Consider the following 25,719-nt stretch of genomic DNA (forward strand, 5'->3'; position numbering starts at 1 on the left):
GATCAGAGAATCCAACAGCCAGTCTGTGATCTCTACAATGGAGATGTCGGGACTCCGGCTCCACAGCGGCTGAAGGCTGTAGGCAGAAACAAAGGTAAGTTAACATTTTCTAACACTTTACACTCACCTCACATACTTACCACTCCACACTTGCACCCATCACTCACCTCTACATTGCACTTTCAGACCCCTCCGGCCCCCGCAGACCTCCTACTCGGCTCCTACACCCTGGCGGGGTACCCCAGGTCGGGAAGCCCGCACTTCGGAACGAAAAATGGGGATAATTCTATTTTCTGCCTGTTAACTACCTGTTAACAGGCAGTTAATAGGCTTTAATCCCTTCCCGCCTCCAAGGAGCCAGGACCCGGGGCAGGACGGCTTCCCGTCTCCTGGCAAGAGGGCACGGAGGCGGGTTGGTGCCCCAAATTCTGTAACTTTACCGGCAGTCCCGCCTCCATACCCGCCTCCTTGGTGTTGAGAAAATCCAACCCGAATAATCTGCACAAACTGCTTTTTCCAAGCCCAATGCATTTAAAGTAATGAAGGTTGCTTTGGTTTGTCTAAACAGGTTTATCAATTTGTCCAAACAAAATGTGTATGACTTTTCACAATGGTCCTCCCAATGCTCAGTTCAGTTAATAAGAACATAAGAAATAGAAGCAGGACTAGGCCATACGACCCCTTGAGCCTGCTGCACCATTCACTAAAAAAATGTTTGATCTTCTACCTCAAATCCACTTTCCCGCCCTAACCCTATATCCCTTTATTCTCTTAGAGGGAAAAATTCAGTCACGCCACCTTTGGGGTGCTACTTTTAGCACCTCGAAAATGTTAGCGCTCCCGTGCCCGAAATTCACTGGTAGCGCCCCAAGAGGGAGGCAGGGCGCTACTGGAATTGCTCCCCCTCCCTCCTGGGGTGCTACCAGAGAATATTACGGCACTATTAAAGGGGAGGGGCCTTGCGCAGTACGAACCGGGGCCCAGCTGGCCCACCAGGGATCAGGGTGCCAGCAAAAGAGCCCGGCACTCAAGAGGAGCATTGTCAGCAAACTTGGATACATTACACTCGGTCCCCTCATCTAAGTCACTAATATAGATTGTAACTAGCTGAGACCCCAACACTGATCCTTGCGGCACCCCACTAGTTACAACTTGCTAACCTAAAAATGACCCGTTTGTTCCTACTCTCTGGGAGCGATTTTCCCAGCCCCGAAGAGGCGGGTTTGGAGGCAGGACTGTTGGCAAAATCACAAAAAGTGAGGGCAGGTTCGGAACCCACCTCCAACCCACCTCCGTGCAATTTTGCCGGAGGCAGGTTTGATGGGTGCGATGCGGTCCCGCCTCCATCAGTCGGGAGAGGTAGCTAAGATCCTTAAATAGTAGTTAAGGGCTTCTATAATCCTATTTTGACAGGCCTTTGTTATTTTGCCACATTTTGTGAGTGTTCCACGACCCTCCTAAACCACACCAGCTAATCCTGGCGGGTTGACAAGTGAGTGGACTCCTCACAGCTGCAGCTCCACCATTAAAACGGAGCTATCATCAGGGAGCAGTTGCAGGTGGCAGAACTTTTGTTCCAAAGGTCTTTCAGCACTTTTAGCAGGCCTACCGAAGTTGGAGGTGCTGCAGCTTCTATCTCTCAACTGTGGGACCTCCTTGGAAGACACTCTCCCCGCTTGGACTGAGCGCTTCCCCAACGGAGGTATCTGCCAGCAGCATGGGAACCATTTATTTCCTTTCACCATGGACCTCAGATTCGGATGAGGAGCAGCCACGGTAGCAGCAGAACCAAGCAGCTCAGCAGCAACAGCAGCAGGTGCCCACCTGATGCTGCACAGGGCAGCAGGCACCAGCGCATGGAAGCACATCGCCGCAGGAGATACCCCCCTCTCAGGGTTTACCAGACAGAGGATGAGCTACCTCAACATGACTGAGCAGCAGTCCCAAAGGGGGCTGAGACTTTCGCGACAGGTTGTCGGAGACATCTGCGCAATGCTGCACCAACACCTGGAGCCCAGAGGAGCGGGTGGACACCCCTTACCAGTGGCTGTCAAAGTCACCACCGCACTCAACCTTTTTGCCTCAGGCTCCTTCCAGGGATCATCAGCAGACATCAGTGGCATCTTCCAGTCGGCCGCCCACAGATGCACATGCAGGTTACCGATGCCCTTTTCGCAAAGGCCCACAATTACATCCACTTCTCAAGGGATCAAGCAAGCGTAACCGCATGTTCAGTTGGCTTTGCAAATATGGCAGGCTTGCCAATGGTGCAGAGCGTCATAGACTGCACACATGTGGCCCTTAGGGCACCCCATCAGAACCCAGCTATCTTTGTCAACCACAAGGGCTTCCATTCCCTCAATGTACAGCTGGTGTGTAACCACAAGAAGGAGATTTTGCATGTTTGCGCCAAGTTCTGTGGGAGTTGCCATGACTCTTTCATCTTACAGAACTCTAGTGTTCCTCCGCTCTTCAATCCACCAAACCAACGTAACGGATGGCTCCTTGGTGACAAGGGCTACCCCCTGAAGAAATGGCTAATGACGCCGATCAGGAGGCCAGCTAACGAGGCTGAAAAGCACTACAACGCCAGCCACATTTTGACCAGGTCCATCATCGAGCAAACCATTGGCTTGCTGAAGATGCGATTCCAATACCTTGATAGATCAGGTGGAGCCCTGCAGTATTCAGCAGCCAGGGTCTCCAGAATGGGCATGGTCTGCTGTGCACTGCACAACATGGCACAGCGTTGTGGTTTGCAGCTTCCTGATGAGCAAGTGGCTCAGTTCATAGCCTCCTCCGATGAGGATGAGGAGGAGGAGGCCCAAGCGGCAGCGTATCAACCAGCAGCAGCAGCACGCGAGCACATGGCTGCACACTCTTCCTGGCCAGATTTGCATATGTTGCCCATTTTGGCACATGTCCTTGGCACCATCTTAACACATGATAGACAATGGACATAACTCTCTGGCCTCCTTTCACTCTGGCCACCAACCTGACCATGGAAGTGTTGCAGAGCCCACAATGTGGAGCTGCCTAAGGCGAAATAACATGCCATCATGCCAACATTTGCCATCACCTCATTTCTATTCATTCAAACAGGGATGGCATTTTGTCAATAAAAAGAAACAATCACCCAAGTGCCTACCCCTGTGACTAATGGTGCTTTATTTTTCTCTTATGCGTGCTCCTATGAGGTGCTCCCCCTGTGGCTACAGCAGAAGTGGGGCCCCTTGCTCACTTTGATGCTGCTCCTCCTTCGACACCTGTGGGGGCGTCCTCTGGGTTTACGAGCCTGTGAGGGCTTGCCAAATGTCTGTTCATCCTGCGGCTGTTCAGGGGCTGAGACACCCATCTCAGTTGGGTTTGGACTTTGGTGGGGCTCTGACCGAGGGCTACGCAGTGGCATGGAAATGTGAGCACTTGGAGAGGAGCCCCCACTTCCTTGTTCTCTGCCACCAACTTCCCTCTCATGGGTCAGGTCCACCTCAGCACTTGCAAGTGGCTTGAGAGCACCTTGCTGCACATCAGGGGGGCCATGGGGACCTGTATCTACACTGGCAGTCCTACTCCAAAGGACTTCCATGAAGCTCTGGTTTCTCTGCCCAATAGCTGACCATCGCTCCTCCAGAGATGTCAGTCTATTCTGAACAATCACCATGTCTTCCTGACTCTAGCGACTTATTTCCTCCATGGCCGTAGCCAGCGTTTCCACGGAGGTTGCCATCCTTTCCGTGGTGCTGCGTATATGCGCCATTGCCTCCCCAACGGCACTGCTCATTTTAGAGTTGGACTTCTCCATCCTCTCCACACTTGCAGTGACTCTGGAGACAAGACCTGTCAGAGACTCCTGCACCTCCTCATAGAGTTCCAGCACCGCTCTCCTTCTGGATGGACCCAGAGGCACATGCAGCGGAGCAGAGCTAGGAGAGTCCTGCGACCTCCAACAAGGGCTCTCAAATGCTGTCCCTGTATCCAACACCTGCTGATGCTTGTTGTGTCGGTACCTTACTACCTAGACACAATTTAGGACTCAGAACTCAGAGATTCAAACATGAAGTGCTTTATTGGAAGGAAAGGAAGTTCTGGGAAGTTCCGAACAAAGACAGCTAAACTTAACCGAGAGAATACCCAACCATTTATCTCCTGTGACAGCGCCACCACAGGTGGGAGGAGAACACACAATAGAACACACAATACATAACATTTCCTCCACTCTTAAACGGAAGGTCCACATTATTCCTCAATAGATGAGTTACTTTCAATACACTCAACTAACCTAGGGTAGAGGTAGACTGCCTCAAACCCTGACTTTACCCTGGGGTTTATTCTGCCCCAGTCTTGTGGGTAAGTCACTAAGCCTACAGATCCAAGCGTCTTGGAGGCCGCCGCTCTCTGACAGGATACCGGCGGTCATCGCTGGCTTCCACAGCAGTAGGCATTGACACAGGCCTGGATGGAGAAGGTGCCTGTGTCAGTTGAAAGTCAGGAGTTTGCACAGATGGAACAGTCTCTTTGACTTCCTGCGTTGGAGAAGAGCACTGTGGCAAAGGATGCTGGTTTGCGGTATCATTCGGAAACAGTTCAGGCCAACCAGCCGTTGGAGCCTCTGTGGCTATCTCTGCTCCTAGCAACAGTTGATCTGTGTGACTTCTCCAGACGACGTCCTCAGCAGTCTCAACCGTGTAAGACACAGGGCCCGTCTGCGCGATCACCGTAGCAGGAACCCATTTCGGTCCAGTGTTGTAGTTTCAAGCTAGGACGTGCTCTCCCGGATGAAACCATCTCTCCTTGGCTCTTTTCTCTCTCTTTTCAACTTGAGCTTGTTGTTGACAATGGACAACCTGCTCTGCCCTTGGAGGTTTGAGTAAGTCAAAACTTGTCCGCAACTGCCTCTTCATCATGAGCGAAGCGGGGGAAGTTTTGGTTGTGGCATGCGGCTTGTTCCTGTAGGACAACAGGAAGCTGTTCAGACGTTGGTGGATTGAGCCCTGACCATGCGATGCCTTCAAGGCGTGCTTCAAAGTTTGCACGAACCTTTCTGCCTGACCGTTAGTAGAGGGATGATAGGGCGCAGACCTGATGTGTTGGACACCATTCACATGCAGCAAGGTTGCAAACTCCTGTGATACAAATTGTGGACCATTGTCACTTACGAGTTGTTCCGGTGAGCCATAACGGCTGAACATCTCACCAAGTTTCTCAATTGTTTTCTCTGCCGTGGTAGACCTCATCACAGCGACCTCCGGCCACTTGCTATGAGCGTCCACAACCACCATAAACATCTTCCCTTCGAAAGGACCGGCGAAGTCCACATGTACTCACTGCCACACTTCTGCAGGCCAATCCCAGGGGTGTAGGGTTGCCAGCTGTGGAACATTCCGGACCCTTTGACATGGGGAACATGTTTTGGCTTTCTCCTCAATATTCCCATCGAGACCTGGCCACCAGAAGTAGCTTCTTGCCATTTCCTTCATCCGAACCATCCCAGTGTGGCCTGTATGAAGTTGTTGCAGTAGAGGTTCCCTCAGAGGTGGCGGAATGATGACACGGCGTCCCCAAAGAAGACAACCTGCCTGGACGGAAAGCTCATTTCTTTTTGAAATGTAAGGTTTCAAACTAGGAGAATCTCCTATCGCTCTCCCTCGAATGACATCGTCCATTACCTCAGACAGGACTGGATCGTTGCGGTTGTACCTTCGCACCTGAACTGCAGTGACAGGTGCTCCCTCCACTTGTCTAAAGTAGAAGATGTCTATCTGACGAGGCTCTGGGGGAGTAACAGGCAAGGGTAGCCTCCAGAGACTGTCTGCGTTGCCGTGCAAGTCTGATTTGCGATATTTGATGTCGTATGTGTGTCCTGACAACAGTAAAGCCCACCTTTGCATCCTGCTTGCAGCGAGAGACGGAATTCCGGTGTGGGGCCCAAAGATTGAAGTCAATGGACAGTGGTCTGTCAGGAGTGTGAACCTTCTCCCAAACAGGTACTCATGAAATTTTCGAATTCCAAAAACGATTCCCAAGGCCTCGCGCTCGATCTGTGCATAGTTATTCTCGGCCTTGTTCAAGGTGCGTGATGCGAAGGCGATAGGTTTCTCTTCACCCGAAGGCATGATGTGGGATATGACTGCTCCCACACCATATGGTGATGCATCACATGCTAGCTGCATGGGTAGCTTTGGGTCGAAGTGTGTCAGGACCACCGAATTCAGCAATGCTTTCTTTGCTTGGGCGAAAGCTTCGTTGCACAGTTCAGTCCATTTCCATGTTTTGCCTTGACATAGCAACTGATGTAACGGCTTCAGCAATGTTGCTAAGTCTGGAATAAACTTCCCATAGTAGTTAAGTAGCCCCAGAAATGAACGTAACTGGCTCACATTCTGGGGTGCTGGGGCCTCCACGATCGCCTTGACCTTTGGCGGCGCCTTATGCAGGCCAGTAGCGTCAATCACATGCCCCAGGTACTCAACTGAAGACTGAAAGAATTCACATTTGTCTTTACGAAGTCTGAGTCCATACTCTTTCAGTCGTTGTAGTGTCGCATCCAAGTTCAGAAGATGATCCTCCTCATTTGTCCCAGTGACCAGGTAGCACTGGACTCCTGGCTGTCCACTCAAAATCTGATCCATTGCCCTTTGGAATAGAGCAGGGGCCGAAGTAATTCCAAACGGAAGGCGGCAGTACCTGTATAGCCCCTTGTGTGTCACAATTGTCAGCAGCTCCTTTGATTTGTCTTCGACATGCATTTGTAGATAAGCCTAGCATAAGTCTATTTTGCTGAACTTTTGCCCTCGAGCCAGGCCCATAAAAAGATCATCAATGAGGGGAAGAGGTACTGTTCCGCAGACACACCGGGTTAATAGTCACTTTAAAATCCCCGCAGATTCGAACAGATCCATCCTTTTTCAGGACAGGAACAATGGGTGTTGCCCATTTGCTCACACACACAGGCTCCAGGACTCCATTCTCGACTAAGGCCTCCAAGTTAGCCTCAACTTTTGGCCTAATTGCATAGGGTACAGGTCGGGCTTTGTGAAACTTTGGCTTGCTGTCAGGTTTAATGTCCAGTCTCACGCTGATCTTTTTCATGCTCCCAAGTTCCCCATTGAAGAGTTGTGCATGTTTGTTTAACACTGCAGTCAGACCTGACTCCCCTTTTGACATCATGCGGACTGCAGGCCAGTCCAGCGTGATTTTCTCTAGCCATGCATGTCCCAGTAGCGATGGGTAATTTCCCTTTACCACATATAGTGGCAGTTTTGCAGTCTGTCCGTTCAATTTAACTGTCACCTCAATGACGCCTCTCATGACCACAGGTTCACCGGTATACGTCTTTAGCACAATGTTTGTTGGCTGAAGGGTAAGATGCTTTAGCATTTTGTTGTAGACAGTGTCTGAAACAAGGGACACAGCCACGCCTGTGTCCACCTCCATCCGCACTGATTGTCCCTCCACCAGTGGTGACACCCAGTAGCCATTTGAACCACCTGCAACCATCGGTATATGCACCTCTTCCTCCTCAGAGGTGTTGCTCCCCTCTGTTTTGCTTGTTGCATCATACTGCACTGAATGAACACTCTTTTTCCTCTCTTGTCCAAATACAGACATTTTGCTTCCATGCTTCCCAGCTCTGTCTGTTCTTTTTTTACCTCTACAGGCGCGTTCAATGTGACCCTTTTTGCCACAATTTTGGCATTCCAGCTTCGTACACCAGCAGTCATTAGCGTGATGGCCCGTTTTCCCACAACGGTAACATGTGCCGTTCCGCGCACCTGTAGGCTCAGACGACACCTTGCGAACTCTCCCTGTTGAACTCAACTGGTGAGCCTCCTTTTCCGCCATCTCCATGGAGACACTAACTTCAATGGCCTTTTCAAGAGTAAGGTTGTCCTCAGTAAGAATGCGCTTCAGTGTGGCTGCATTTTGCAGACCACACACAAGTCTGTCTCTAATGGTGTCATTCAGCACCTCCTTGAACTGGCAGTGTTCCGACAACCTTTTTAAAGCAGCAATAAACATCGTCACTGATTCCCCCTCCTCTTGATTCCGTTCGTGATATCTAAATCTCTCAGTAATAACCAGAGGTTTTGGTGAAAAATGTGCTCCAAGAATTTCCACTAGTTGCTTATATGTTTTAGTTCCTGGCTTATCTGGCTGCACGAGGCTGCGAAGTAAATTGAAAGTCTTCGGCCCGATTACACTCAAAAAGGTAGGCACGACCTCTTCATTTGCCACCGCATTTGCCAATACAAAATAGTCAAAACGTTCCGTATATGCGCTCCATTGCTCCACATTTTCATCAAAATCACCAATGTTTCCTAATATAGTAGCCATCTCACGTTTCAAATTAAATTTTCTGTTTACTCACTGCACCCGTAACGTATGCAGATTCATCCGCTCCTCGTTGCCACTTGTTGTGTCGGTACCTTTCTACCTAGACACAATTTAGGACTCAGAACTCAGAGATTCAAACATGAAGTGCTTTATTGGAAGGAAAGGAAGTTCTGGGAAGTTCCAAACAAAGAGAGCTAAACTTAACCAAGAGAATACCCAAACATTTATCTCCTGTGACAGCGCCACCACAGGTTGGAGGAGAACACACAATAGAACACACAATACATAACAATGCTCACCTGTGCGATGTGATACGCACGGTGACAACACTACTCTATGTTCCGAAGGTCCCACCGAGGTGTGCGTATCTGCGCTGGTGCTGGGTGCACTTACATCTGCTGATGCTGCGTCCTCAGATGTTGCAGGCTCCCCTGAGGAGTCTTGCTGCTCAGCCTCTTCCTCGTCGACAATAGGGTGGGGCTCTGTGGATGGTCCTGTCGGGGAGTAAAGGCATGGGTCAGATATGTGACAGAAGTATGGCATGCACATGCAATAGTGCAGATGCTCAAGTGGCATTCAAATAATGTACACCAGCAGCCATTTCAGTCACTCAAGCAGTGTAAATGAGAGAGACGCAAAACTATTCTGTCACCAGCTTGCTCTGCATCGCCCGTCTGTCCTTCCCCCCACTTCCACCTCCACCTCTGCACTGGCGATGTCCAAGACCACCTCTTCAGCCTGGGTGAGAATGGCGATGGAAGGTGGCCCTCCTCCTGTCTTTGCCCTTTCCCTTCTATTGTGGGCTCTCTTTTCCTGCAGTGAGCGAGACTAGTGGAGTTGGAGTGAGAATGATGGAGTGAGTGTAGAGAGTCCAGAGCATAGATGATTAGAAGGAGACAAAGATGGAGTGAGGTTCCATGTCCAAGGGCCCTCCCTGTGCGTTGTTAGTCGTTGTCATTGCATAACAGTGATAGGGAGTGTGAGGGCAGCATAGTCGAATAGTGAAGTGATTGGGTTCATAGAGTGAGAGGGATGGTGAAGGGTGCAAGGGTTGTAAGGGCAAAGTGGGATGTGGAGGAGGAGGTTGACAATGCAGAGTGCTGGTGATGAGAGGAGAAGGGGAGCAGAAGGAGGGTCAAGCTGAAGGTATACTCACTTTGCCTGATCTTACAATGTCATTGAACCTTTTATGGCACTGCAGCCATGTTCTGCTGCACACTGATCTGGAGGTGATATCCCTTGCCAGCTGTATCCACAGAGCCTTGGTTTCTTTGGGAGGCCTCTTCCTCCCAGATGAGGGGAAGAGCACCTCCCTGCTGGCTCTTGCCCCCTCAACCAGCATCCCAGTGCCTCATCAGAGAACCTCAGGGAAGCCCTTGCATTGGAGTTGGCCATTCTTGAAGGAGATAACAGCTTGGAAGTGGTGCAGCATTGACCAAAAACCAATGGAATGAGCCAAGCCAGCAGGCAGCCCTTAAATGAAGCTGGATAAGTGACATCAGCAGAGGCGAGTTTCAGTCCTAAAACACTAATTGGCCATGGGGAACCCTGAAATCAACTGGCCAATTAGGGGAAAATCGCCAATTTTTCCCACCTCTCAGTAGAGGCGGGTTTGGAAACCACCCAAACTGAAACCCGCCTCCAAACCACCTCCATTGGGAAAATCACGCCCTCTGTTTTTTGTCCATTAACCAATCCTCAATCCTAGCTAATATATTACCCCTAATCACATAAGTCCTAATTTTGTGTAACAACCTCTTGTGTGGCATCTTATTGAATGTCTTTTGAAAATCCAAATATATTACATCCACTGGTTCCCCTTTATCTACCCTGTTAGTTACACCCTCAAAAAACTCGAATAGCTTTGTCAAACACAATTTCCCTTTCAAAAAACCGTGTTGACTCTGCCTAATTATATTATGATTTTCCACATCCTGAATAATAGATTCTAGCATTTTCCCCACTACTGATGTCAGGCTAACTGGCTGAAAGTTCCCTGTTTTCTCTGTCCCTACTTTTTTGAACAGCAGGGTTACATCTGCTACCTTCCAATCTGTGGGGGCTGTTCTAGAATCTAGGGAACTTTGGAAGATCAAAACCAATCCATCCACTATCTCTGCAGCCACCCCTTTTAAAACCTTAGGACATAGGCCAACAAATCCAGGGGATTTGTTGGCTTTTGGTCCCATCATCCAATACTTTTTCTGGACTAATATTAATTACGTTAAGTTCCTCACTCTCATTAGACCCTTGGTGCCCCGTTATTTCCAGTATGTTTTTTGTGTCTTCTACTGTAAAGACAGGTGCAAAATATTTGTTTAAAGTTTCTGCCATTTCCTTATTCCTCATTATAATTTCTCCTCTCTCTGCCTCTAAGGGACCCATCTTTACTTTAGCTAATCTTTTCCTTATTACATACTTGTAGAAGCTCTTAAAATCTGCTTTTATATTACTTGCTAGTTTACTCTCATATTCTATTTTCTCCCTCTTCATCAATTTCTCGGTATTCCTTTAATGATTTCTAAAAGACTCTAAATCCTCAGGCATACTACACTTTTTGACAACATTGTAAGACTCTTCTTTTAATCTAATACTATCTTTAACTTCTCTAGTTAGCCATGGTTGGACCACATTTCCGGTGGAGTTTTTATTCCTCAAGGGAATGTATGTTCATTGAGAATTATGAATTATTTTTTTTAATGTTTGTCATTGCTTATCTACCATCATATCCGTTGTTGATCCTTTTTAATATGTTCTAATCATAATACCAGTATATCTCTTCAGTCTATGAGTGTTTGAAGATAAAGATTTGATTAAAAACATTGGCTGTGTCAAAGATTTAGGGGGTGAAATTGGGTGCCTTTGGGTGCCATATTTGGCGGGAGTTTGGCGGTGGTGTTGCGCCTTGATCTCCTTCGCCTGGAGATCATAACATCATTGCCGTGCGCATTGCTCCGGTAACGCCTCGGACCCAAAATTGACTTCCGCCCCCTGCAGCAGCGCCGGTCAAAAACATCGACAGCTGCAGATGACGTGCATCGGGCGGCCGGCCGCTCCGGGGGTGAAGATTAAAGGTAAGGTGATCGAGGTAAGTGAAAAAATACCTTACCTTTCTTGTTCCAGTTTTTTTCGCGGGTTCCTGCCCGCGATCGATCAGCCCGGCACTCTGCTTGAGTACCAGGCCGATCGCACGGGATCGCGGCTGTCTTGGTGGTCCAGGTAGGTTCTTTTTAAATTGCAGAGCCTGCAGTGATGGCCCTTCCTTTTAAGGAGCAAAGCAGTCTTTGAACATGACAGCGCTGCATGGCCCAGTGTGCAGTGCTGCTGAAGTCTCCGCCCCGCTCTCCGACGTTAGTGCCCTAAGAAGGAAGTGGAGCACTTGATTTAGCGCTCCAATTCCCTCTTTAGCCGCTAAAACTCAAGTTTGCAGTCGCTGGCGCTAATTACCGTCGGGCGCTAAAGTTAACGCCCAGGTGATGTTAGCACCCCAAAAGAGTCGATACCAAATTTTTCCCTCTTAACTTGATATATTGATTGAAATCTATTGGCTCGGAATCAGCGGCAAAGTGAAGGCGATAGGGAAGGGCAAGGCCATGGAGGGATTTGAAACCAAGAGTGAGATTTTAAAAATCTAAGCGTTGCTAAACTGAGAGCCAATGTAGGTTAGCGAGCACAGGGGAGATGGGTGAATGGGTCTTGGTGTGAGTGCGGGCAGCAGAGTTTTGGATGTATTTAAGTTTATGGAGGGAGGAAGATGGGAGGCCAGCCAGGAGTGTATTAGAATAGTCAAATCTAGAGGTAATAACGGCATGAATGAGGGTTTCAGCAGCAGATGAGCTGATGCAGTGTCAGGCGATGTTACGGAGGTGGAAGTAGGAGGTCTTGGTGATGGAGCAGATATGTGGTCTGAAGTTCATCTCAGGGTCAAGTATGACATCAAGGTTGCAAACAGTCTGGTTCAGCCTCAGACAGTTGCCAGGGAGAGGGATGGTGTCGGTGGCTAGGGAATGGAATTTGTGCTGGGGTCTGAAGGCAATGGCTTTGGTCTTCCCAATATTTATTTGGAGAAACTTTCTGCTTATACAGTACTGGATGTCGAAGAAACAATGTGACAAATTAGAGACAGTGGAGGGGGTCAAGAGAAGTGGTGGTGAGGTAGAGCTGGGTGTCATCAGTGTACATGTGGAACCTGATGTTGTGTTGTCAGATGATATCGCCAAGGAACAGCATGTAGATGAGCAATAGGCGGGCTCTAAGGATTGATCCTTGGGGGACTCCAGAGGTAATGGCATGAAAGCTCAAAGAGAAGCCATTGCAGGTGATTCTCTGGCTACGACTGTATAGTGCAGTCCTACCTAACTAGACAACAGAGGAGAGGCGGTGAGGAAGATGGCGTGGTCAACCATGTCAAAGGCTGCAGACAGGTCGTGAAGGACGAGGAGTGATAGTTTACCATGGTCACAGTCACATAGGGTGTAATTTGTGACTTTGATAAGGGCCATTTCAGTATTGTGGCAGGGACAGAAACCTGATTGGAGGGATTTGAACATGGAGTTTCGGGAAAGGTGGGGAAAGATTTGGGAGGTGACAACATGTTCAAGGACTTTGGAGAGGAAAGGGAGGTTGGAGTTGGGGCGCTAGTTTGCAAGGAAGGAGGGTTTTTTTGAGGAGTAGTTGATGATGGGAGATTTGAAGGGGAGGGGAACAGTACCTGAGGAGAGAGAACAAGCAGTATTTGTCAACCACAAGGGCTTCCACTCCATCAATGTGTAGCTGATGTGCAACCACAAAATGATATTTATGCAGGTGTGCGCAAGATTCCCGGGGAGCTGCCATGATGATTTTGTCCTATGGCAGGTAAAGCTCCCTGACATCTTCAGACCTGCCAGCACACTTAAGGGGTGGTTGCTAGGAGACAAGGGATACCCTCTTCCAACTTGGTTGATGATACCTGTCAGAAACCTGAACAATGAAGTCAACAGAACTGCAATAAATGCCATATGACCACCAGAACAAGCCATCTGCATGCTGAAGAGGCGCCTAGACAGGTCTGGAGGTGCCCTTCAGTACATACCAGCCAGGGTCTCCAGAATGGTTCTGGTGTGCTGCACTCTGCACAACATTGTGCTGCAGTGAGGTTTGCAATTGCAGGAGGAACAAGGCATCGAGCTCACATCCTCTTTGGACGATTCCGAGGAGGAGGAGAATAAGGGCAATGCACCCCCAGCTGCTGACATTGCTGCCCGAGTATGTCAGGGATGCCCTTGTTAATGCAAGGCTCACTTAGGTTGAAGCAGTAGACTGATGCCAGAAGCACATGCAGCGGCCACTCTTCCCAAACCGCCCCCAATGCCACTGACACAAAACAGTCCTGCAAGTAACCACCACCCATTGGACATCCCCCATTGGTCCCCATCAATTCATGACTTCCCATTCACCATCAAGCAAGTTAAAAGACAACTTGCCACCCAGCAACCAAGAATGACCAAGATTGGAAAATGGTACAAAAGAATCAAATGTATGGACTGGAAATTCATGTACTTACCGCCATCCATAGCGCCATGAAATGGTGAAAAAATGGCGGCCGCTGCTCTTTTGCCAGCTGGTGAAGGGTCCCGTGGTGGCCGCCATTTACCTCCTTCTCTTTGAGCTGCCAGTAACTGGCAGCGCCCTGGAAAAAAATGGTGGCGAACTTCTAAACTAGTGCTGAATTCAGTGCTGGGTCCTAAGCACACCAGGTATACCTAGCGTGCAAGCAGGCTGCCAGTGGTGATGTCAGCACCTCTTAAGAGGGACATACAGAACTTTCAGATAAGTTTGGATTTAAGTTTTTGGACTGGGTTTTTTGATTTTACTGAAGTAGTGGCTTGCTGCAATAGATGTTAAAGGGCTGCACCCAGGTTCTCTGATGACTTCCTCCATAAGTATGTGGAGGGAGTCAGAACACGCAGGGAATTCTTCTTCCCTTCCAATTGGTGGAAGAGACTTCCCCTGGCGACAAAAAGAGCCTGGCTCCAAATTGCAGAGGAGGTCAACAGCAGGGATGTGTTTAGGAGGGCCTGGGTGCAGTGTCAGAAATGTTTTAATTACCTCATTAGATCTAGAAAGGTGAGTGAAAAGCCACATGCAACTTCAACCTGCTGTGCCTCTCATCACATCCCCATCACTCTGCCTTCCCAAGCCTACTCCTGCACATCTTTACTCACACCAACATAACTTGCACGTCCACCTATCCCTCTCTCTCTATCTACATTATCACATCCCCATCTTACTAGCCACCCCTCACACTCAGCCTCATCCTAATGCAATTATACCAACTAACAACACACAAGGAGGCCACTTGTCATTGCCACCCCACTCCATCATAGTCTCCCTCTAAACACATAATCCATCCAATCCTTATACTCATTCCATCACTCTCAATTAACCTTCTATTCTTTCCCTCCTTGCAGAAGAAAGCGCACAAAAAGAGGGAGAGGGAGAGAACTGGAGGTGGGCCTCCATCATTTGCCACCTTCACAACAGGAGAGGAGGCTGCGTTGGAAGTCTCGGGAGTGGCCGAGCAGCTAGAGATGGGAAATGGAGAGAGAGGGATATCTCAGCAACCTGGTGACAGAATTACATATCATACAGCTACATGGCATACAACAGTCACTCATATGGGGCCTGATGTCATCAGCCACTGAATGGTCATCATGTGCATTATGGTATCGGTTCCCATTTTTCATATTACATATCTAACTCATCTCTTTACTCTCCCACAGATCCATCAAGAGCACCCCCCCAACCCCTGCGTCCCCACAACTGTCCAGTAGGAAGAGCAAGATGACTCCTAAGAGGAGCCTCCAGTCTCTGAGGCTCACCGTCACCAGACATGAGTGCACCCAGCACCAGTGCAGAGGCACACACCTCGGTGGGTCCCACACGAGATAGAGTAGTGTTGTCACCTGGTCTGTCACAAGTCACAAGTGAGCAAGAGCAGATGCTGGAGACAGGGACAGCAGTAGAGACGCCTTGCCGGAGGGTGCAGGACACTCCCAGCTCTGCTCAGCTGCATGCAGACGCTGAGCCTCGGGGGCCATCCAGAAAGGGGTTGATTCTGGAGATGCAGAAAGAAGTGAAGGAGGCTCTGACAGGTTTTGTGAGTGCGATGTTTTGAAATGTTCAGAGAATGGAGGAGTCCATCTCCAGCATGAGTACCACCGTGGCGCAGGCGATGGTGACTGTAGGCTCTTCCGTGGATAGGATGGCCACCTGCATGGAGCAGCTAATGCGCCACTCACAGGAGCACAGGCTATCTATGGAGAATAGATGGCAGAGGCTCATAGATGTCCTGTCTAGGAGTGATGTCAGCGTAGACATGGGTCCTTACAACCCCTCTGATGTGCAGCAAGGCGCTCTCCAGCTCCTTGCTAGCAGGGAAGTGCGGGTGGCCAATGAGTGGGATGACAGTGAGAGGCAACATGGAAGTGTGGGCTCCTCTCAAAGCACTTACACTTCTTCCCTGTTACCACCCCCTCAGTCAGAGCCTCAGTCGCAGGAGGAGCAGACTTTGGCGGGGCCATCACAGGCTCTAAAACCCAGAGAACATCTGCCAAGAGTATCTAAGCGGTCGCAGCAGGAAAGTGAGCAGGCTGCCTCTACCTCTGCTGAAGCCACAGGGGTAGCACCTCGTAGAAGCATGCAGAAGAGAAAGATAACACACAAGTAGATTCATAAGTGTAGCCACTTGGGTGTTTTAGTCAATGTTAATGTCAAGTTTCCGTTAATGTATTGTCAACCATAAAAATGTTTATTTTCACCACTTTCCCGTCTTGGACACATTTGTGTGCAGCTTTGGAAGTGGCTTAGCTCTATCTGCTCCCCACCTTGTGATCTCTACTCCCAACAACTACAACACTTACCTGATCCTCGGCTGCGTCTGCGAACAGGTGGGGAATCTGTTTAACAAAAAACACACGCCATTGAGTTGAAACCCGACCATAACTCCACCGTCTGCTCCAAAATCTGGCCCCAGTGAATATCGCGGCCATAGTATCATAGTATGTTACAGCACAGAAGAAGGCCATTCTACCCATCGTGCCTGTGCTGGATCCTTGGTTGAGCTGTCCAATTAATTTCACTCCCCTGCTCTTTTCACATAGCCCTGTTAATTTTTTCCTTTCAAGTATTTATCCAATTCTCTTTTGAAAGCTACTATGGAATCTGCTTCCACCACCCTTCCAGGCAGTGCATTCCAGGTCACAACTCGCTGTGTAGAAAAATGTTTCCTCATGTCGCTTCTGGTTCCTTTGCCAATCACCTTAAATCTGTGTCCTCTGGTTACTGACCCTTCTGCCACTGGAAACAGTTTATCCTTATTTACTCTATCAAAACCGTTCATGATTTTGAACACCGCTATCAAATCTCATCTTAACCTTCTCTGTTCTAAGGAGAAAAATCCCAGCTTCTCCAGTCTCTCCATACAACTGAAGCCCTCATCCCTCGTACCATTCTAGTAATTTTTTTCTGCACCTTCTCTAAGGCCTTGACATAATTCCAAAATGTGTTTCCAGAATTGAACACAATACGCCAGCTGAGGCCTGACCAGGGTTTGTATAGCTTCATTGCTTTTGTGCTCTATGAGGGAAAAATTTGTGCCGCCAAAAGAATTGCCGGTGTCACTGGCAACTCGAGTTAACAGCCACTGAAAATTGCTGCAGCGCTAACATTGAAAAATTGACTTTTGGCGATGTGAAGTGCAGCGCTAAATTACAGTGCAATGCCCTCCTGGCAGAGTTAATGGTGACCTCTGACCCAAAGTTCCCATCCACAGTCGGCGTTGCTGCTTCTTACAGCCTCTGGGAGCGAGGCTGTGTAGTTTGCTAGGAATTGTGGGCAATTAAAGAGGCTATTAATTAAAGGGAAAATGCATTCAAAACTAATAAAAATAAAAATACAGTGAAAAAATGCATTTTCAGTCCTTACTGCCTTTCAAAATAAACATAAACATATTTCCAAATAGCAGGCTTCAGCTCTTAAAGCTGAACTGTCATCCACACCTAAAAAAAAGGTAAAGGTGCTTGAGCATGAACACAAATGGATCAGCAAGCCAGGGAAGGGGCACCCAGGGACTCACACGCAGCACTCCAGCTTTGTGCAGTGGGTCAGTGAGTCAGGCATCAGGACGACCTCCAGAAAGAATGATGTGGGACCACTGCACCGAGGCCGTCACTGCCAGGAGAGTCGCCCCACCACCTGACTCCAGTGCCCAAAGAAGCTTTATGACTTCAGACCAGTGGTCAAGGTCAGTGAATGCATCTTCAAAAGTCACCTCCTACCAACTGCATAACTAGCCTCACACGCTGCTCAATGCACGACGCACCTCCCCACCACCCCGCCCCTGCAATCACTCACCTCCCAATGTTCTGTACCAATCCCGAGGTACATCTCCCATTCCTAGCCTCACCTCACCCCCATGGAGGAGACAGTGAAGCCATTTTTGGCAGGGGCATGGCTGAGCCCTTGGCCAGCGGCGGGGCTGAACAGATACAAAATGCTGGTATCCTCATATGTTATCCTCCTTCTTGCATGCATTCCTTGCATTCCCGCCCTCCCCTCACCACAACTGCATCCTTGTGCCTTCCTCATTTCACACACTCAAGAAATGCAGCCTGCCCAGCCAATGGGTCACCAAGAAGAGGGAGAGGAGTGTGAAGAAGAGCAAGAAGCAGAAGATTGATTTGACACTCCCAGCCACCAGCTCCTCAAGGTCAACCAGCAAGCCCATTTGCAGTGTCCCCCACTAGAAGTCAGCAGCATTCCACCAGCCATGCTACAGCCACTGGGGTAGCACTGCATGACATCAATAGGATAGGCAAAGGCACACACAATTATTCACTAAGAAAACGCATAAGGGTGATGAGTAGATTTCTTGATGTCATATTGATGGATAGAAGTATAAAGTTGGATTGGAAAGTTTGCTTTGTGGTGGCTTTTATTTCAGCATCATGGCCAAGGGGACGCTGTGATGGTCAGTAACAGAGGGAAGGTCAGGCGTGGGACAAATGTTGAATGGGAATTGGGGTTGTGGTCACTGGTACCGCAGGCAGTTGATTCCATCTTGGATATCCCGACACGAAGGGGCTGTCTTGGATGCATCCTTCCATCTGATTCCTCCTCTTCTGTATCTTCCTCTTCTGTATCTTTCTCTTCCCTCTGTGAGTGGATGCTGTAAATCTAAAATGATGGCATAAAATGCTGGAAATACTCAGCAGGTCAGGTAGCACCTTGACCTGAGACGTGAACTCTGTTTGTCTCTCGACAGATGTTGCCTGGCCTATTGAGTATTTGCAGCATTTTCTGTCTTCTCAGAGGTCTTCCTTTACTATCGAGGCCTTGCAAGCATCCAGCAGCACTCCCTATACACTTAAAAATCACTTAACATCTATTGCAGCAAACCACTACTTCAATAAAATTAAAAACACCCAGTCCAAAAGCTTAAATCCAAACTTACCTGAATGGTGTGTGTGTCCCTTAAAGAGATGCTGACATCACCACTGTCAGCATGTTTGCACGCCAGGTTTAACCGGCGTGCTTAGGACCCAGCAGTTAATTCAATGCTAGGGTCAAAGTTCGGATTGGTGATGCTATGTTGGCATTGCACACTGATTGACATCACCACACCACAATTCTTTCCTCCAGGTGCTGTCAGTTGAAGTTGTTGATGAACACATGGGAGTATGATATTGTTGCTATCACAGAGACATGGTTGAGGGAGGGGTAGGACTGGCAGCTCAATAGTCCAGGGTATAGAATCTTCATGCGAGACAGAGGGGGGTGTAAAAGAGGAAGGGGTGTCGCAATATTAATAAAGGAGTCAATTACTATTGTAAGGAGGGATGACATCTTAGCAGATTCCTCTAATGAGTCCATATGGGTAGAACTTAAAAACAAAAAGGGGGCAAGCCAAGCACTTTGCTGGGAGTGTACTATAGGCCCCCAAACAGTCAGGGGGAGATAAAGGAACCAATATGTAGGCAAATCTCAGAGAAGTGTAGAAATAATAGGGCAATAATAGTAGGGGATTTCAACTTCCCCAATATTAACTGGGATAGTCAGAGTGTGAAAGGCTTAGAGGGTGCAGAATTCTTAAAGTGCATCCAGGAGAGCTTATTGAGCCTGCATGTAGAAAGTCCGACAAGAGGGGGGGCGGTACTGGACCTAATTCTAGGGAATGTAGCCGGGCAAGTGGTAGAAGTGTCAGTAGGAGAGCATTTTGGTGACAGTGACCATAATTCGGTAAGATTTAAGGTAGTCATGGAAAAGGACAAAGATGGACCAGAAATAAAGGTTCTAAATTGGGAGAAGGCCAATTTTAATATGATAAGGCAGGATGTGGCCAAAGTGGACTGGGATCAGCTACTTGTAGGAAAATCCACATCAGAGCAGTGGGAGTCTTTCAGAAAGGAAACAGAGAGAGTACAATGCCAACATGTTCCCGTAAAGGTCAAAGGTGGGACCAACAAGTCCAGGGAACCTTGGATGTCAAGGGATATACAAGGATGGATTAGGAAAAAAGGGAGGCTTTTGGCAGATACAAAGGGCTAAAAACAGTGAAAGCCCTAGAGGAGTATAGAAAGTGCAGGGGGGTACTTAAAAAAGAACTTAGGAGAGCGAAGAGGGGGCATGAAAAAACACTGGCAGGCAAAATAAAGGAAAATCCCAAGGTGTTTTATAAGTGTACTAGCAGGGGGAGCCCGGCTTTGCCAGGGCTGTTTTGGGCCGGGCGGTTTAAATCGAGTGCGAGGCTTTGGGCCCTCTCTGTGTCCCTCTGTGAATCTGCTGCCGGGCAACATTTTAAATTGAGTCCCAGGCTTTTGGGCCCTGTCTGTGTCCCTCTCTCAATCTGCTGCCGGGCAACATTTCTACCTTTTAATACCTTGAAAGTTGAAAGCGAAAGTACTTATAAAACGTTTTTGGCAAATCTTATGTTATTTTTAAAAGAGATACTAACTTTTTCAAAGCTGGATGAGCAGAGTAGTTTGAGCTGGAAGCAGTGAAACAATGGCTGCCACATCCCTGAGATGAAAACGATTAGTCCCGCCCACACACACACACCGATTGGCCAACCATCAGGGGACTGTACTGTAGGATTGGTCAATCGTGACGGAACAGGATTGGTCGAACCTTGACATCAGTCAATCAATGCTAAGTAGCAGATAATGAGTTTAATTTTGAAGGTTTTTTGCATAAGGCGCGAACAATTTTCGTCTGACCGAAAAGTAAATATGCTTACGACCGTCCCGGAACCGTAAGCTTTCTTCGGAGGTAACGCGCGCGTAGGTACGCTCTATAACTTTTGAGCGCATAGCCGGACAGACGCACACTCGAGGACAAAAGGACAGACAGACAGATAGACAGACAGATCGACTCGTTTATATATATAGATTAAGGGCAAGAGGATAACCAGGGAAAGAGTAGGGCCCATTAGGGACCAAAGTGGCAATCTGTATGTATAGCCGGAAGATGTGGGCGAGATTTTGAATGAATATTTTGCATCTGTGTTCACTATGGAGAAGGACGATGTAGGCATAGAAATCAGGCAGGGGGATTGTGATATACTTGAACAAATTAGTATTGAGAGGGAGGAGGTACTAGTGGTTTTAGCGGGCTTAAAAGTGGATAAATCCCCAGGCCCAGAGGAGATATATCCCAGGCTGCTGTGTGAGGCAAGGGAGGAGATTGCAGGGGCTCTGATGCAAATTTTCAGAACCTCTCTGGCCACAGGGGAGGTGCCAGAGGACTGGAGGACAGCTAACGTAGTACCATTATTCAAGAAGGGTAGTAGGGATAAACCAAGGAATTACAGGCCAGTGAGCCTAACATCAGCAGTAGGGAAATTATTGGAAAAAATTCTGAGGGACAGAATTAGTCTCCACTTGGAGAAACAAGGATTAATCAAGGATAGTCAGCATGGCTTTGTCAGTGTAGATCATGTCCAACCAATTTGATTGAATTTTTCGAGGGGGTGACTAGGTTTGTGGATGAGGGTAGTGCAGTTGATGTAGTCTACATGGACTTCAGTAAGGCTTTTGATAAAGTCCCGCATGGGAGACTGGTCAAGAAGGTAAGAGCCCATGGGACCCAGGGCACTTTGGCACATTGGATTCAAAATTGTCTTAGTGGCAGGAGGCAGAGGGTGATGGTCAAAGGTTGTTTATGTGACTGGAAGCCTGTGTCCAGTGGTGTACCGCAGGGATCGGTGCTGGGTTCTTTGCTGTTTGTAGTTTACATTAATGGTTTAGGTATGAATGTAGGAGGTATGATCAGTAAGTTCGCAGATGATATGAAAATTGGTGGAGTGGTAAATAGCGAGGAGGGAAGCCTCAGGCTACAGGACAAAATAGATGGGTTGGTTCGATGGGCAGAACAGTGGCAAATGGAATTTAACCCTGAAAAGTGTGAGGTGATGCATTTTGGGAGGACTAGCAATGCAAGGGAATAAACAATGAATGGTAGGACCCTAGGAAGGACAGAGGATCAGGGAGACCTTGGTGTGCATTTACATAGATCCCTGAAGGCAGCAGGACAGGTAGATAAGGTGATTAAAAAGATATATGGGATGCTTGCCTTCATTAGCTGAGGCATAGAATATAAGACCAGGCAGGTTATGATGGAGCTGTACAAAATGCTAGTTAGGCCACAGCTGGAATACTGTGTGCAGTTCTGGTCGGCACACTATAGGAAGGATGTGATTGCATTGGAGAGGGTGCAGAGGAGATTCACCAGGATGTTACCTGGGCTGGAGCGCTTCAGCTATGAAGTGAATGGACAAGCTGGGGTTACTTTCCTTAGAGCAGAGAAGGCTGAGGGGGGACTTGATTGAGGCATACAAAATTATGAGCGGCATAGATAGGGTAGATAGAAAGGAACTTTTCCCCTTAGTAGAGGGGTCAGTGACTAGGGGGCATAGTTTCAAGGTAAGTGGCAGGAGGTTTAGAGGAGCTTTGAGGAAAAACTTTTTCACCCAGAGGGTGTGATGTAAGAAAAAGGAGACTTACCATCAAGTAACTTTAAAGTAAGCTTTAAGTAACTTATAAACACACTATATACACAAGAGAGGTCTTTACCATGCCTCTGGTAGAAGCCTCTTACAATACTGAACAGACCAGTATTTATACCAGTCCAACAGGAAGTGACATTTACAGGAAGTGAGGTATGTACACAGTTCATAGTTCATAGTTCATAGTTCACAGGAAGTGATGACATAACTTCCCGGAAGTTAGCATTTTTATCACATTCTTCCCTCCTGCAGGATTAGGAGGCTGTGGTCTACCTTTTGGTCCGTAGCCGCCGAACAAGGAAGAGTCGCACCCGTTTGGATTCCCGTCGTAGAGGGTCGCTGGTCCGCTTACATGCGGTTGGCCATTGGTCAGAGTCTGTGTGGCCTGGATTGCCCTGTGAAGGGTCGGGGAGATCATGGCTTCGAGTACGAGCCCCAATAGGTTCAAAGTCGGACTGCCTCTGTTCAGAGGGAGGTGCAGAGCTGGTCTGTGGCGGATCAGTACTTTCATGCGCGGTACTGGGAGGGTCGTAACCTTGAGCACGGGGTTCTACCGGCACCAAGCTAGTTGGTGTCCGATCAGGATCCTGGAGAGGGGTAGCCGATAGGTCCCAAGAGTTTCCTGGTGAAATGCCATCACCCGATGTCCCACTAGGTCCTGGTGGGCAGGGAGCCAGATCCCGTAATGATACGGTAGATTCTCGGCCGTCGGAATATCGTATGTTTGCATAGGTGGGGTTGGCATCGGTTAGTTCGACCTCGTCTACAAGAGGGTCATTTTTAGACGTCCGAACGTATCTTCGGAGTAATACAGGTCCAGGAGTAGTTAGCCATGACGGGAGTGATGTTCCATGAGATGAGCGACGCTGGAATCCAAAGAACCGCTCATGAGGTGTAGTATTTGTGGCTGTAGAAAGCAGGGACCGTATAGAGTGCAATGCATCCGGAAGCACTGTTTCCCATTGCTGGTCTGGTAGGCCCCGAGATCTTAAAGCGAGACGTACGGAATTCCAGATGATACCGTTATACCTCTCTACCTGCCCATTTCCGATGGGATGGTATGGTGTTGTTTTGCTTGTAGCAATTCCCCGTTCTGAGAGGTAGTCCTTGAGTTCCCTTGACATAAAGGATGGACCCCGATCTGAGTGAATATAAGCCGGCATGCCACAGAGAGAAAATACCTGCTCAAGGCAGCAGATTACTGTGGACGCCAGCATATTGGAGCAGGGGAAGGCAAACGGAAAACGTGAATATTCGTCGATCATGGTGAGCAAATATGTGTTCCGAGTTGAAGAGGGCACTGGGCCCTTAAAATCGATGCTAAGTCGTTGCATCGGTTGGGTTGCATGTATGAGTATACCATCTGAGGGGCGGAAGAACTGAGGTTTTAATTCCGCACAAAGCCGGCATTCTGAGCATATTTTTTTTACATCTCCAGTGGAAAAAGGGAGATTCCGTGATCGTACGAAATGTAGCATGCGCGTAACGCCAGGATGACACAAACCATTGTGGACATCCATGAGAGTGGAGGATGACATAGTGGAGCAGAATGCCCGTGTGAGGGTGTCCGGGGCCACATTCTCCTTGCCAGGCCGATAGAGAATGGTATAACCAAAAGAGGCCAGTTCCATCCTCCAAAGTTGTATTTTATTATTCTTAATTTTGGTTCGTTTTCGATTATCGAGCATGAAGGCGACTGATCGTTGGTCCGTGATCAATGTAAAGTGCTGGCGAGCTAGAAAATGGTTCCACTTCCGTACTGCCTCTATGATGGCTGTGGCTTCTTTCTCAACCGGAGGATAATGTAGCTCGGCACCTTGTAAGGTCCTGGACATAAATGCTACAGGACGACCTTCCTGATTCAGAGTAGCCGAGATCGCCACCTCCGAGGCATCACATTCAACCACGAAAGGGAGATTCTCATCGATGGAGTGAAGAGCCGCTTTCTCCAACTGTTTTTTGAGAAGGTTAAAGGCTGCAACAGCCGCTGTTCCCAGTGGAAATGATCTAGCATGCAGCAAGGGTTGGATTTTGTCTGAAAAATGAGGAATCCATTTAGCGTAGTATGCAAACAGACCGAGAGCCCGACGTAAAGAAGCCGGATTCTTAGGTGACGGGAGCTCTTGGAGCGGGCGAAGTCTTTCTGGGTCTGGCTTAATGATACCATTGCCTACGCAGTAGCCAAGGATGTTGATGGTCGGTTGCGACTCAACAGATTTGGATTCATTCAGGGTCAAATTACGGCGATGGAGGGCATCCCGAAATTTTTGGAGGTTGGAGTCGTGTTCCTGTTGATCGTGACCTGCAATGGTAATGTTATCAAGATAGGGAAAAGTGTCCCTTAGGTTTTCCTGCTTAACCAGGCCATCCATTGCCCGTTGAAAGACAGCCACTCCATTAGTAACCCCGAATGGGAGGCGACGAAATTGGTACAGCCGTCCATTAGCCTCAAAGGCTGTGTAGTGCTTATCTGAGACCTTCAAGGGTAACTGATGATAGGCACTTTTTAAATCGTAAGTTGAGAACACTTTGTATTCGGCCAGTTTATTAACCATATCATCAATGCGTGGCAATGGGTAGGCGTCCAAGTCGGTATATTGATTGATGGTTTGCGAATAATCGATGCATAGTCGCTGTTTGTGAGGTTTTAGAGGGTTCTTGACAATGACGACTTGAGCCCGCCAGGGCGACGAACATGGTTCAATGATATCCTCTGCTAGAAGTCGAGAGATTTCAGCCGCAATAAAAGATTGGTCTCCCTGATTAAAGCGCCGCGATTTCGTTATTATCGGTTGGCATTGAGGCGGAATACTGGCAAATAATGAGGGTTCATCAAGTGAAGCTGCTGATAATGCACAAAATGGTAATTTAGATGGTATATTAGAAATAGTAAGTCCGGGTTTGGATCCACCAAACTCAATGGTGAGTTTCTTATGCTGTTTTTGGAAGTCCAGCCCTAAGAGGAGATCACTACATAAGTCTTTGAGCACTGAAAGTCGGGTGGAGGGATACATACGACCATGAAGTGTCATATCAACAACACAAAAGCCGGAGATTCTGGTATTAAGTGATGACTGGGCCATCGCAATTGCCTGGTCCGATGGGAAGACATGTAGTTTCAATTTCGCAACAATCTGTTCCTTAATGAAACTATCAGTACTTCCTGAGTCAATTAAGGCATCCAAGGTATGCCCTTTAATTGAAATTTTTGTGGCTGCCTGAGACAGGTTCTGTGGGCAAGCAGCTGTAATTGGTGTCGTTGCACAGAGAGTGGCTAAAACTCTCGGTGTGCTTCTTCGGGAGAGAGCTCGAGAGGAAGCTTGATAGGTCCTAGCTGGAGC

Source organism: Somniosus microcephalus, chromosome 5, assembly GCF_052327205.1.
Source record: "Somniosus microcephalus isolate GS21.2 chromosome 5, FLI_Smic_1.0, whole genome shotgun sequence".
Taxonomy (NCBI): domain Eukaryota; kingdom Metazoa; phylum Chordata; class Chondrichthyes; order Squaliformes; family Somniosidae; genus Somniosus; species Somniosus microcephalus.